This window comes from Staurois parvus, unplaced genomic scaffold, assembly GCF_062004578.1.
Source record: "Staurois parvus isolate SC_StPar_1 unplaced genomic scaffold, SC_StPar_1.0 ptg002718l, whole genome shotgun sequence".
Classification (NCBI taxonomy): domain Eukaryota; kingdom Metazoa; phylum Chordata; class Amphibia; order Anura; family Ranidae; genus Staurois; species Staurois parvus.
The window spans coordinates 191,650-206,396 of record NW_028320514.1 but is presented as its reverse complement, the minus strand read 5'-3'; the positions used below and the strand labels follow the sequence as shown (position 1 = coordinate 206,396).

The 14,747-nt window shown below is 49.0% G+C and overlaps 1 pseudogene; it reads left to right on the top strand.

Annotated features, from left to right (window-relative positions):
- Positions 1-9,707: 9,707 nt before the first annotated feature.
- LOC149429400 (U2 spliceosomal RNA) lies at positions 9,708-9,868 on the top strand (annotated as a pseudogene).
- Positions 9,869-14,747: the final 4,879 nt, after the last annotated feature.

Here is a 14,747-nt window from a genome sequence, read left to right as displayed (position 1 = left end):
AATAACTACTGGACCCGTTGGAAGCAGGTGTCAGCTCCGTGCCGTATCGCCGGTCTCCAGAAATAGGGGAGCCGCCAGCAAGGGAGGAAAGAGTGATTTTCCTTCCACAACCTGAGACCATGAAGTGGGTCCAGAGTGACATCAATGGGGATATTAGACTAACAGACCTATTGGCTTGTACAATGGTGGGTCTTCTAAGGATCCCGAAGACCCAATAACTACATGACCTGCTGGAAGCTGGTGTAGACTTCAGTGCCGTATCACCGGTCTCCAGAACCAGGAGAGCTGCCAGCGAGGGAGTACAAGGGTGATTTGCCTCCCGCAACCCGAGACAATTCTGGTGGATAATACTTTACGATGAAATGGCTCCAGAGTGACATCAATGGGGATATTAGACGAACAGTCCTATTGGCTTGTACAATGGTGGGTCTTCTAAGGATCCCAAAGACCCAATGATCCAATAACTACAGGACCTGCTGGAAGCTGGTGTAGACTTTAGTGCCGTATCACCGGTCTCCAGAACCAGGAGAGCTGCCAGCGAGGGAGTACAAGGGTGATTTGCCTCCCGCAACCCGAGACAATTCTGGTGGATAATACTTTACGATGAAATGGCTCCAGTGTGACATCAATGGGGATATTAGACGAACAGTCCTATTGGCTTGTACAATGGTGGGTCTTCTAAGGATCCCAAAGACCCAATGATCCAATAACTACAGGACCTGCTGGAAGCTGGTGTAGACTTCAGTGCCGTATCACCGCTCTGCAGAACCAGGAGAGCTGCCAGCGAGGGAGTACAAGGGTGATTTGCCTCCTGTAACAATTCTGGTGGATTATAATACTTTACGATGAAATGGCTCCAGTGTGACATTAATGGGAATAAAAGACTAAGTGCCTACTGGCTGTCCAATGGTGGGTCCTCTGACGCAGAAGACCACAGACCAGATTGATGCAGTAATAAGGGACCTGTTGGCAGTGTGTGTATACTTCAGTGCCTTATCACCGGTCTCCACAACCAGGAGAGGTGATATGAGGAAGTACAAGGATGATTTTCCTCCCATGACCCAATTTAGAAGGATTGTAATGCTTTATCATGAAGTGGGCCTAGTGTGATATCATGGGAGATATTAGACTCTAAGCTCCATGGCTGGGACTGAGTAGGATGACCTAGGGATTTTTGGCACTGTAGTAAAGGTGGGCAATCAGTGGTAGGCAACTACAGAACTCTAGCTGTTTTAGAACTATAAATCCCATGAGGCATTGCAAGACTGGCAGCCACAGGTATAACCCCCAGGGGCAGAGGCATGGTGGGAAATGTAGTTTTTCACAGCTGAAGTTCCAAAGTCATCTACCGCTGCTGTAGATGAGGCCTTAACAAGGTGCCGACTTTCTGACCAGTGATCCCGAGTCAGGCGATGTCAGTATCTCGGTGCCGGCCTCGAATTAGAGAGGAGTGATGTAATCATTTATTGCCATTTATTAAGGAACATCTCCCCTAATGCTCTGCGGCTGGGGATTAATCATTACAAGAGGAGATCTTGGACAGTGAGCTGTTCATGAATGATAATGGCAGCTGGAGATGTTGGGACCCGGAGCAGACGACCAAAATACAGCAAGCTTCTATTTTACCTCCAACAGAAATCCATATTTATTATCTCCAGAACTGAGGCAGAGGGGAAGAAATATTTATGTCAGCAGCGCACTGCATGGAAACTTCCTGAAGGGAAACCTGAAAGCTACAAAGGCCTGGACTGCTCTCCATTTCCTGTGCAATTCAGATACAATTAGGGATTGAGGAGCTGAAGAATGACAGATCACATTTGCTTTGCTCCGAGACAGGTGCCCCTTTGGGGCCATTCACATGATTACATTACCGCAACAAGTGGCAACTCATGTTCCATGCATCCTACGGACTTTGCTGATGGCTGTGCGTTGCCGCACCTTGCAATGCAAGCCGATGCATGGCTTAACACCCAGAAAACCTACCACAGCAATGCCTTGAGGGTCCAATCCTTCCCTTTGAAGTGATCCTGTGCTTTGCTGATGCAGGGAAAAGCAGGAACAGGCTCAGTTAAGGAGACACTGTCATTCTGCCTACTAAGGGCAGCGAGTGTCCCCAGATGATCCCCCCCTTCCCTCATCAAGCTATTCTCACCCATCTGCAATCAATTACCATCCTCCTACACAGTGGAGTCCCTCGCTATGTAGCTCTAAGGCAGTGGTTGTCCACTTGCTCTAGGTAGTGGGCCTCAAGGAGTGATCGCTGACATCACCAAAAGGGCCACACATAAAATTCAGGAAATGTAATGTCACAGAAAATTTATCAGGCCAGAGGCCGCCACGCAGGAGACGGCCAGGGGCCGCAGCCGCCACGCAGGAGACGGCCAGGGGCCGCAGCCGCCACGCAGGAGACGGCCAGGGGCCGCAGCCGCCACGCAGGAGACGGCCAGGGGCCGCAGCCGCCACGCAGGAGACGGCCAGGGGCCGCAGCCGCCACGCAGGAGACGGCCAGGGGCCGCAGCCGCCACGCAGGAGACGGCCAGGGGCCGCAGCCGCCACGCAGGAGACGGCCAGGGGCCGCAGCCGCCACGCAGGAGACGGCCAGGGGCCGCAGCCGCCACGCAGGAGACGGCCAGAGGCCGCAGCCGCCACGCAGGAGACGGCCAGAGGCCGCAGCCCGTTCTACTTTTTGTGCTCTTTTAGACAGCCCACCCAACCCAACTGTTCCAATACAGCCAGACACAGCTGTACAGATGCCGCAGCTGCCACGCTCACAGTCACAGCATTTTTAGCTTGGAACGCAGAGTCTGACGGGTGGTATCTTCTGTCAAGCTTGCACACTGAGTCTAATGGGGCAGCGCCACAACTGCGTGAAATGCAAGCGATTGTGGGACGATAGTGTGGCATTACAGGGTTAAATCAATGGGTGAGGAGGCATTAAAACACCTTCTTAACGCCTGGCAAATGCACTCTGAAGAGCCATCTGAATGCAGATCACACTTAAGAGGGCACTGCATGAATGAGTGTAAGAGCCCTATCTCTATTGGGCTGGCTAAACCCAAGCTACTATCTTCAAGGACCTAGAGGGCCACACAAATTAAGTATCGATTGGCTGCATACAGCCCCAGGGCCACAGGTTGGGCATCAGGGCTCTACGGGATCGTAGTATGCATCCTCCCCCATGTGACCATGCTTGGACCCAAGCAGCACAATCACCAATCCTAAACACGGTCACTTGGGTGGCGTCACGGAGTCATCCACATGGGTAAGCTCCAACACCTTCCAACAGAAAAGCTTACCCAGTACTCTTGCAGTGGGGAGGCAGCAAAGGGAGTATAACGTCCTTTGTGGGGGGTGGGCTATCAGTAGAATCTGTCACTTTGCCATGAATTACAGAAAGGAGTGCCATACCACAGCTGGATGAAAAAGTTCACAATAACCTAATAGCTGTTAAAGAAGTCATAAAAAAACAACCAAAATTTCAGGGATAACACCTGCACCCCCCCATCAAAGTTCAAACTTGGATGGATGGAACTAGTGAAACTTTCCTGATGGAGTAACAATATGACAAATAGTTGTTGAGCAGCAGTGGAATTTGCCATTTTAAAGTTGACTTCTAAGAGACGATGGTTATTGGACAATGAAGGCCCAGGAGCACAAATCAGGTCAACCTTCTACACTTCCTCATGAGCACACAAACTCCAACATTATATAAATAATAAAAGTTCTAAAAGTAAAATGTTCACTTGACAATATCAGAATATTTATTCTGCCCCGTCCCGAATCTGAGGGCATGAAGGTATCGCCAGACTCGATCAGTTTATCTCCTAATTGAACGCCCCACCTTGTTTCCACCCACCATCTGATCAGAACAGACATTGTTGCTGTAAGCAGTTCCAGGCGTAGAGTGAAAAATGCGTCACCATCACAAACAGGCTCACGCCCTTATTTTCATTACAATGGAGTGGAAAGGTGACGTAGATGCTTGCACTGGGCTGGAAGAGTGACCTGGCTCCGTGAATGTGCTGAAGCACTACAAGGCTCAGCAGATCCAACCAACCGACTGGAGCTTGCAGCTTCTCAGTAGTTGGAGGGCTGCAGGAGGTCCACACCATGGTGGAAGGTTCTTGGAGAGAAACCGGCCATTACTTTGTAATCTGTGGACAATATCTTCCCTAATAGTCACATGATTAGTGTACCTGCACCATGAACTGCCCAGACCGGCAGAGGAATCAAAGTCTGGCCACCAAGGAAAAGCAGCAAGTTCATTTTAACTGCCAAATGCAGCACAAATGGGGTAGATTGTGAGGTGTCCACCTCTGACCCTACACGTGTCACTCAGGAGGTGTTGGTTGGTCTTAAAGCGGAGTCCCACTCGACCTATAGAAAAATAAAACTCAGCAGCTACAACAACTGTAGCTGCTGACTTTTAAAAAACAGCCACTTACCTGTCCCTCGAGGTGTGTTCCCCGCAGCTCGTTTCACCGGCCGCCCTGTATGCCAGGAGACCGGCATCTTCAGTGTGGGCCCCCGGCTGTGACAGCTTGCGGCTTCATAGCCAGGTACCCAGTGCGCATGCGCGGGAAGTGCTGCGCTTCGTGAATGGTCCTGTAGTCTTCGGGGACCTGTCGTGTGTCCCAAAAGACTACAGGGAGGGAGGACACCTATTTCCGATCGCCTAGGCGATTGGACCGGAAGTGGGAGTCGGTACCTGTCGAATTCGGGTACCCACTCCCCCCCCCGCTCCCCAAAGGTGCCAATCCTTAACCTCCCTAGCGGTCTGATTATGTCCATATTTCTGTGCTCAAAGCGGTACATTTTTTTCCATGGAAAGATGTTGTTTTTTTTATTGTAGGCTGTAATTTTTAGGAATAACTCACTGAAATCTGTCCGAACAAGAGTCTAGTAAACATCCCGGGTATGATAAAGTTTGAAACACGAAATCATAAATTATAATATAATAAATAATCAAAAAAATATAATAATACTACATTTAATTCAATAATATCATCAAACCAAAAACACTGAAATGTGAAATAGAGCGCCAAGTTCGCACATCGCGGAGCTCAGTCGCAGAATCGTTTTCAGTGTCTGATGAGGAATTTCCCCCACCAATCATTATCACTCAATTCTGCAAGTGGTTCTGATTTACTATCGCTGTTCTCTAGCCGGTCTAAAACCGCGTCTGACCTAAAGGGACGCTTTTTGGACGCCATGGACGTTTCTCAGTTTCCAGGCTGAAAGGGCGGTAAAAATGCAGGCAGGGTGCCGGACAAAGCACTCGGGACACAATGTATGTGAAATGGTTTGATACAGGAATGTTATACTATGTAATTTTAGTGAATGTCACTTTTTAACATTTTTAAATTTCCCGCCAGTTCCGTCCCCCGTACGTCCCGACGTCGCAGAGAACGGAACCCGGAAAACAGATGCCGGCATCGGACGGAGGACATTGCCGGGGACACTGCAGGGGGGACATCGCGGGAGTGCAGGACAAGGTAAGTGATCGAAGGATCCCGGAGCAACGCTGCAGTGTATTCCCGAGTGTAGCTCAGGGTTACCGCTTGTGGTGCTGAAACTTTACCCCGAGCTACACGCGGGAATACCTCCAGGGAGGTTCATGGGGAGCGGGGAAGCAGTCCTTAAAGCGGAACTTCGCCTTTTGGGTGGAGCTCTGCTTTAATGACTCAACCTTGGCAGCTTCACCAGAAAACAACAACCTCCCAAATTAAGAAAACCAAATGAAAGCAACAAGAAGAGTACCAGAGGATCGCCCTAAAGTGGAACTAAAGTCAAATTTAAAAATGTAGTGGAAAGGTGACGTAGGCGCTTGTACTGCACAGAAGGCTGGAAGGGTGACCTGGCTCAATGCACGTGCTGAGGCACTACAAGGAACAGCAGACCCAACCAGCCTTCAGCAGTTGGAGGGCTGCAGGAGGTCCATGCTATGGTAGAAGGTTCTCAGAGAGGTATTGTCCAATAACTTTACAATCTCTGGATGATATCTTCCCGAACAGTCACTTGATGAGTGAATCTGCATTCCGAAATGCTCTTAGGGCTCGTTCCCACTCGACTATTTCTAACTCTTGCCAAACGCCCCTATAGTGTTTGTCAGGTATTTGTGAAGCGTTTTAACGCTCCTCAAACACTCCCCAAACGCCCCCATGCGTGGTTTTAAGGCGGTTGATAGGCGTTTGCCAAGCGTTAAAACTGCACCACAAACGCAAATAATGAAGTTAAATGGTCTTAATGATCCGCAAACGCCTCACAACCGCACACACCTGCCAGGCGTTTGCAGAGCGGCACCATAGACTTGAATGGAAGGCTTCAACTCCTCCTGACTGGACACAAGGCACCCATTTTGCCGCAACGCTAACGCTTCAGTGTGAACAGCACTATATGCTGCCATGTGCAGAATTTTCATAGGAGATTGAGAAGCGTTAAAAACGTTTCCCAAATGCCTGTCTTGACGAATTCCACACGGCATCAGAATCGCACCCCGTTCATACGAACCGATGCGGGTGTGTATGTTAAGTTAACAACACCCAAAAGCGGTCCGCAAAACGCAGTGCGATGTGCAAAATCGGATCGCAGAGGTGTGACTACCCAAGCGATCAGATTCTAGTGCTGATCCAAAAAAAGGTTTTTGGTGCAAGTGCTGTGTGATTAGAGCCATACAAAATGTAAGGCTCCAATCGCACCGCACACAAATCGCATGTGATTGGCACAGGAATGCGGTGCTGTTCATGTGCGAACCACATGCGATATACCGCACCGCATGTATGTGAACCCGGGCTAAGGCTCCATGCACACAGGGTTTTTTAATAATGCTGGTAGAGTTAAAAACGTGAATTTTTCAGCGTAACAAAGTAAAAAAAAAAAACACTGGTTTGCTGCGTTTTACCGCGTTAGAGCGTTTTTACAACTAGAAAACTCCTCTAGAAACCCCCTAGTTCTGGGTTTTTTTTCCACGCCAAAAAACGTTGATTACAGTCTGTGTGTGCACGGATACATAGGATCAGGGGCGTCCCTAGGGTTGGTGTCACCCGGTGCGATAACATTTGGTGACACCCCCTCCGATGATCCCTACAGAATGGATCGGATCTGCGGATTGAGCATAATGGATCGGACTCTGATCCATTATGCTCAATCCGCAGATCCCATCCATCCTGTGGGGATCGTCGACTTTCTTTACAACTTACCTTTTCGCGGAGCGGGTCCGGTGTCACCCCGTATAGGTTGCATGCCGACGATCCCCGCAGGATGAATGGGATCTGCGGATTGAGCATAATGGATCTGAGTCCGATCCATTATGCTCCCCAATCCGGAGATCCGATCCATCCTGCGGATTAGGGAGCATAATGGATCGGACTCCGAACCATTATGCTCAATCCGCAGATCATATCCATCCTGTGGGGATCGTCGGCTTTCTTTACAACTTACCTTTTCGTGGAGCGGGTCCAGTGTCACCCCGTATAGGTTGCATACCGACGATCCCCGCAGGATGAATGGGATCTGCGGATTGAGCATAATAGATCAGAGTCCGAACCATTATGTTCGATCCGCAGATCATATCCATCCTGTGGGGATCATCGGCATGCAACCTACACGGAGGTGACAAAGGACCCGCTTCATGAAAAGGTAAGTTGTAAAGCAAGCCGACGATCCCCGCAGGATGGATGGGATCTGTGGATTGGGGAGCAGAGGCGGACTGACAACTCACGGGGCCCCCGGCAATAGGGGATCATGGGGCCCCTGTGCCCTTGCCCAAACTCAAAAAAAGCCTATGAAAAAGGTACCAGGGTCATCTCATGGGGCCCCCTACTGACCCCGGGCCCTTAGGCAGTGCCGAGTTTCCAAATGGTCAGTCCGCCCCTGTTGGGGAGCATAATGGATCAGACTCCAAACCATTATGCAAGATCCGATCAGTCCTGCGGGGATCGCTGGCTTGTTTTACCACTTACCTTTTCGTGGAGCGGGTCCGGCGCGCACCCCCCGCACCTGCCTAGGGACGCCCCTGCATAGGATAACATGCTGCAGAAAAAAAAAAAAACACCAAAAGCCAAAAACAGCAGCTGTAAAAACGTCCAGTGTGCATGAGGACGACTAAGACTTTTTATTGGAGAGACAAAATATCTACTGGAATAAAAACCTATCAGCCATCATTGTTTTGCAAACTGGAAATTGGTTCCACTGTAAAAAAAAAAAAAAAAATTTGCTAGCAGGAGACTTCCATTGCAGGAGATTGCGTGCGTCTCTTCTACAATAAACCTCCCCAATACAAGTCTCTGAAGACCGCACAGTGAGAGCGCATGCAGTATAAAGGTCGCACCACTGGAGTGGAGAGAAGTGGACTTTCATTTCACCTTCCCTGACCATACATTCTTGAGCTGGCCATAAACCACTAGAAATTAGAAGGAAAATGTCCAATTTTCAGAACATTTGTTCGATTTTCGAATGGTCGGTGGGGGTCAAATAGATGTTCATTTTCAACCGCAGTGATGAAAAAATGAGAAGGAACAGAATGGAAAATTTTTCTTGAAGGAACCAAAATGTACATATTGTATTGAACCCCGTATAATGCATCCAGGATTCCATTCAAGTAACAGGTCTGGATTCAAATTTTGGGGGCTATCGAACTTAGTTGACTTTATGATGGCGAGAAAGATCCCTTTCACAGAAACATTCCGATTGGGTCCATTTTTCAGGTGGACCCAATTGGAACCACTATTCTTCTCTATGGAGCGGCTGGTGTAAATAGACATGTGTTCATTTACACCAGGGTTCCCATGGAACTCTAGGGTTCCTTCAGAGGTTGCTAGGGGTTCCTTGACCAATTTCTGCCTCTCAGAAGTTCCCACTGACACCAATGATCTCTTTAGCGCTCTGTAAGGGGGGGAATTCTTCCTAATGAGCACAAGTGTACAGAGCATTCTTCCCACCGACCATCACACTATCATGAGTTGTAGCCATTAATAGTTACTAGCAGGGTTCCCCAATACTGGAAAGGGTTCCTCTGTGTTGAAAAGGTTGAGAAAGGCTGGTTTACACCCACCGGACAACCAATCTGATTTAAAAAAACAAACACACATCATAGGACAGGCGCAGAGAAGGCACCACTGCCTCCTTTAACCCCTTGAAGACTGCACTAGCGCACTGCATTGCATGCGGCTGAAGGGTACTTCTAGAGCGGCCTCATTCACTTGAATGGGTTGAGCTTGGTGGGAGCTACACCAACTGAAAGCAACAAGGGTTATAAATCCTACCACGGTTATGGCATGTGTACATGGTGGAGTGATAAAAATGTGGCACAACCACAGGTTTTCCTGCCCCTCAACCGCTAGTGTGAACTAGCCCCAACAGTGGTTGGCCCTGCTGGCTCGAAAGAAGTCTAATTGCTCAACCAATTTTTGTGGAAGGAGACGCTCCGAAAATTGTTGGCCGAGCAACACTTGTAGTCAATCGTGCTTCATGCACGGTGCGGTTACTCTGACAGCGAAGGGATCCCAGAAAACAGGTTAGCCAGGCAGGGGGGATTTGTCCATCTAGGATGTGTGTATAAAGATCAGGGGTGTCAAACTGGTGGCCCTCCAGCTGTTGTGAAACTACAAGTCCCATCATGCCCCTGCCTTTGGGAGTCATGCTTGTAACTGTCAATCTTGCAATGCCTCTTGGGACTTGCTGGCAACAGCTGGAGGGCCGCCAGTTTGACACCTTCTCGGCCTTTTGGCTAAGATCAAGTGTAGTATCTGTTCTTATCAGTGTCCAGTGGGGGTGCTCCCGGCCATTCTAGCTTTGCGGGGATGGCTGTTGTATAGTACCCTCACTGGTATGATGGGGGTCCGGAAGGTTAGTACCGGAGGGACAGAAACCGGGGAGCGCCACACGTTATGCTGGGGCCCTGGGAGTAATTCCTCCGGGAAAACTGGAAGGACCCAGTACCTCCTGATTTGGACGGATCTACCTTGGTCTGGCCAGGGGCTGAGGAGGCAGAAAGTCCGCAAACACAGTGCCCCGAGTAGTCGCCTCAGGGGTGCGGGACCCCACGTTGTGAATGAGCACATGGTCACCGCGTTCAAAACACTTTTTGCACTGCGCCTCTAGGACCGGGCCTTTTGGCCAAGTCCTGGGCAATTTTTTTGCTACAGGCCTCAGGGTCTGGTCAGTGCACAATTTGGGCACGACACTTTTTATTATTTTTATAGATTATTTAATTATTTATTTTTTCTCACCCCACGTTTGTCACTTTTACTTATGTGTGTGTTTTTCTCACAGGATGGTAGGGTGTGGGTCCTCAGGCCTGCCCTGAAGTCTAGGGGGAGGATGTGTGGCCTTTTGGTTCCTTCCTCCCCTGTCCCTAGGGGGTTTTCTCTTCGGGAGAGCCCCCCGACCAAGTACTGGATGTCCGGCTTCGGCTGGCCACAAGGAACGGTGGTCCACTAGGCCTTTTGGCCAGGAGGACCAAAACGGGAACCTTGTCCCTGTCAGGAGCCTCGTGCCCCGGGGGATCAGGTTAGTGGTCCAACCCCTTTGGGGGTAGGACAAAGCACACCCCTAAGTGCACTTTTTGTGTGGTGTTTTTGCACTTGCACTTTTTTGTGAAACACTTACGGGTTTTTCGTTCTAGTTTGCACGTTTGCGGACTTAAAAAAAAAACAAAAAAAAAACAAAAAAAAAACAGTTTGACACCCGTGATATAGAGGAATCTGTTCAATTTCTTTTGTTCAGTCCACAGGCTGGCATAAAAGTATTGAAAAAACAAAAAAAACAAAAATACATACTCACCTAGGTGGATACAGCATCTGATGTTGCATCTGTCCTCCACCACCTTGAGAATTGAGCAAAGACCGCTGATAGCACAGTCCTTGGTCTTCAGCGAACAGAAAGCTGGTGACTGCTGTGCCCCTCCAGCACTCACTGGAGCGCAGGGCTGTGGAGGGGGCGGAGCTGTGGTGTGCTGAAAGGCTGACATAGCTGCCAGTCAGGCATCTGGGCAGATCCAGACATTAAAGTTGGGATCTCTCTAGGGTCCGGACTGGCTGTTTGACGTCAGCTGACTTTAGCCTTCATACAGGTCACAGGAAATGAAGACCTACAGAAGTATGGCCAAAAAAGAGCTTTGGCCCTACTTTTCCTTTAAAGCACACCTTTACCAATAATATGGGTGCTGCCATCACGGTTTTGTTGTTAAAATGTGCCATCATCGCGGTTTTTGGCCTCACTGCCCAGCAAGTCTCTGACCTAGAAACAGCATGCAGGACGGGAGGTACAAAATGAGGACTTTCCCAAAACCTCCAAAAAGGACAAAATTTGCGAAAGTTGTGACCGTCCCTGGAAGTGAGACGGTTGGAGGGCCTTTCACAAGAGACAGGGTAGGAAGGAAGTCTCTTGCAAGCACTTCCTATATGATGACCTTGCGAGAACCACATCACTGACAGATGGCCATGACCACGGCGTGGCTGTCTCTACCAGAGAGATCATGGGAGTGTACAACTCCTGACATCACACACCACGAGACTGGCCCCAAGCTTCGAAATGCTCGTCACAAGAGACCACACAGCAGTCACATGTCTCAGAGACATACTACAAAGCGATCGCTGCCAATGCAAACCTCATCTGACAGCTCTCTGAGCAGGAAGAACACCGAGATAGAATCTCAAAAAAAAAAAAAAAAGGGCGTGAATCAGTCAGCAGGAATGCCAAGCTTCACGCCACATACCCTCCCAAACAACCCACGCCCAGAGTCATTCGCTGTGCTCATAGTCACCTTCTCTCACCTCTCACCTACTTACAAGTGACCCAAAAGGGGCAGTTACTTTGGCAGTGACTCTCTTACAAAGGGCTGAAGTCAGCTCCAGCTACAAGAGGGCTCCCTTCCCCCTCCCCCTGAGGTTCAGAGTCCTTCGATGTGCTGCCATGCCCCTCTCGCCTCTTCTACCCACTTGCCTCAAAATTCCACCTTACACGTTTCCACCCTTTTCCTGGGCCTCCCGAGTAATTACCAACTTCTGGAAATCACAAGCTGTTCGCTATAATAAAACACTTGTGATGTTTCTAAATCAAGCTGCTGGGTAAATTTGCCTTCTGGGCTTGAGTTGGAACCACGACTTTTAGCAAGGCAGGCTGGGATTTGAAGTTCGACTACAGCCAGAAAGCAATATTGCCTACCCATAGGACCTGCCCAATCGAATGTTCCGTATGAGCCACTGAGACTTCAAAATATAGTCAGGAGCACTTGCCTACCAAGGCCCAAACTGTATGGGAAACCGTTTCTGACAAGTTGTTGAGAACTTGATGATGACACCAACCTGATAGCACCTGCCCCTCCACCAATTACTTACATGGGTTGCCAAGTTGTCCCAAAACCACCCCTGAAATGTAGCCAGAAAATGCCACCATTTACTTGCATTGCAACCTCTAGTGATCTTGGGCTGCCATGATTGTCCCACCACCGCCTCTGACCAGTTGCTGAGAACTGGATGCTGACACCAACCTGGTTGCACCTGCACCTCCACCACTTACTTGCATGGGTTACCAAATTTGACCCAACACCACCCCTGAAATGTTGCCAGAGAATGCCACCATTTACCTGCATGGGTTGCCAAATTTGTCCCAAAACCACCCATAAGTGTTGCCAGAGAATGCCACCATTTACTTGCATTGCAACTTCTAGTGATCTTGAGCTGCCACAATTGTCCCACCATCGCCTCTGACCAGTTGCTGAGAAATGGATGCTGACACCAACCTGGTTGCACCTCCATCGCTTACCTGCATTGCAACTTCTAGTGATCTTGGACTGTCATGACTGTCCCATAAAATGTCCCTGACCAGTTGCTGACAATTGGATCATGGCACCAACCTTGTTGCACCTGCTCTTTCACACGGGTTGCCACACTTGTCCTGCAACCATCCCTGAATGGTTGCCGAGAACATGAGGATGGCACCAACCTGATTGCTCCTGCTCCTCCACCATTTACTTGCATTACAACTTTTACTGATCTAGGGTTGCCGTCCCATTGCCATCCCTGAACAGTTCCGGACAACTGGATCATGGCACCAACCTGATTGCACCAGACCCTCCCCCACTTAATTCTAGTGATTTTAGGCTGCCATGATTGACCTTAACCAGTTTCTGACAGCTGGATGGTGGCTGCAACTTGTTGTACCTGCCCCTCTTCCATTTAAATTGCATTGCAACTTTTAATGATCTTGGGTTGCTGCAACGATCCTGCGACCATCACTGCGCAGTTGCGGACAACTGATCATACTGCTAACTTGTTGCCCCCGCCCCTTCACTGTCCTTTTACATGGGTTGCCACCCTTGTCCTACAACCATCCCCGAATGGCTGCTGAGAACTAGATGATGGCACCAATCCGATTGCTCCTGCCCCTCCACCATTTACTTGTATTGTAATCTTGGGATGCTGCAACGGTCCTATGATAATCACTGAATAGTTGCTGACAACTGGATCATTGCACAAACCTTGATGATCCTGCAATGTTCACTTACATGGGCTGCCACACTTGTCCTGCAACCATCCGTAAATGGTTGCTGAGAACTAGATGATGGAACCAACCTGGTGACACTTGCCCCTCCTCCAATTATTTGCATTGCTGCCTTTAGTGATCTTGGGTGTTCACAATGATCCTGTGACCATTGCAACGTCTAGTAATGGGAGGCCACAGTTGCTCTGCATCTATCCCTGACCAATTCCGAGGAACTGGATGATGGCACCAACCAGTTGGCACCTGCCTCTCCACCATTTATTTGCATGGGTTGCCAAATTTGTCCCAAAACCACCCCCGAAATGTTGCCGAGAATTAGATGATGGCACCTGTCCTTCCACTATGTCCTGTGACCGTCCCCAAATGGCTGCTGAGAACTAGATGATGGCACCAACCCGATTGCTCCTGCCCCTCCACCATTTACTTGTATTGTAACCTGACCAATTCCGAGGAATTGGATGATGGCACCAACCAGGTTGCACCTGCCTCTCCACCATTTACTTGCATGGGTTGCCAAATATGTCCAAAAACCACTCCTGAAATGTTGCTAAGAACTAGATGATGACACCTGTCCTTCCACCATGTCCTGTGACCGTCCCCAAATGGTTGCTGAGAACTGAATGGTCAAAGCAACCTATTTTCTACGATGAAGAAGCCTTCTATGCAAGACGACAGGCTACAGGCAATTTACAGTCTCAGAAATGTAGTGCTACAGTTGCTTGTGTGGTGTAGATCTAAGGTTGGGCATCGATATTACTCAACAGTTTTAGGTTTTTAAATGATCTCACCACAAAAAGAAAAACAGAGGAGGACATAATATAGCTCTTCTCTCAGGGAAACAGAAGGCTAATGGCCAAAATGTCCGGCATTAATGACATCTCCCCCCTTCTCCATGATTGGTCAAGCAGGACTGGTGACCACAGCAGACATCAACCGACAGATACTAGCATCGTTCTGGTCTGGAAATCAATGTGGACCCATCAGATCCTATCACTGCTTGTTGGTCCCTCCAACCCATCATACACAAGGCTTGGTGATCTAAACAACCATTTAACTCTTAAAATCACACATGCATTTATATACAAAGAAAAAGGTATTCTGAAGGACCCATTCCGTGATATGGATGCAAAAATGCAGGTTAACAACCAAAAGGCAGTACGCACAACATTTTCCAACACGTAGCGCCTGTAGAAGGCCCCTTTTACACTTCAGTCTGTTTCTGAACCGTGATTAGATGGATCAAA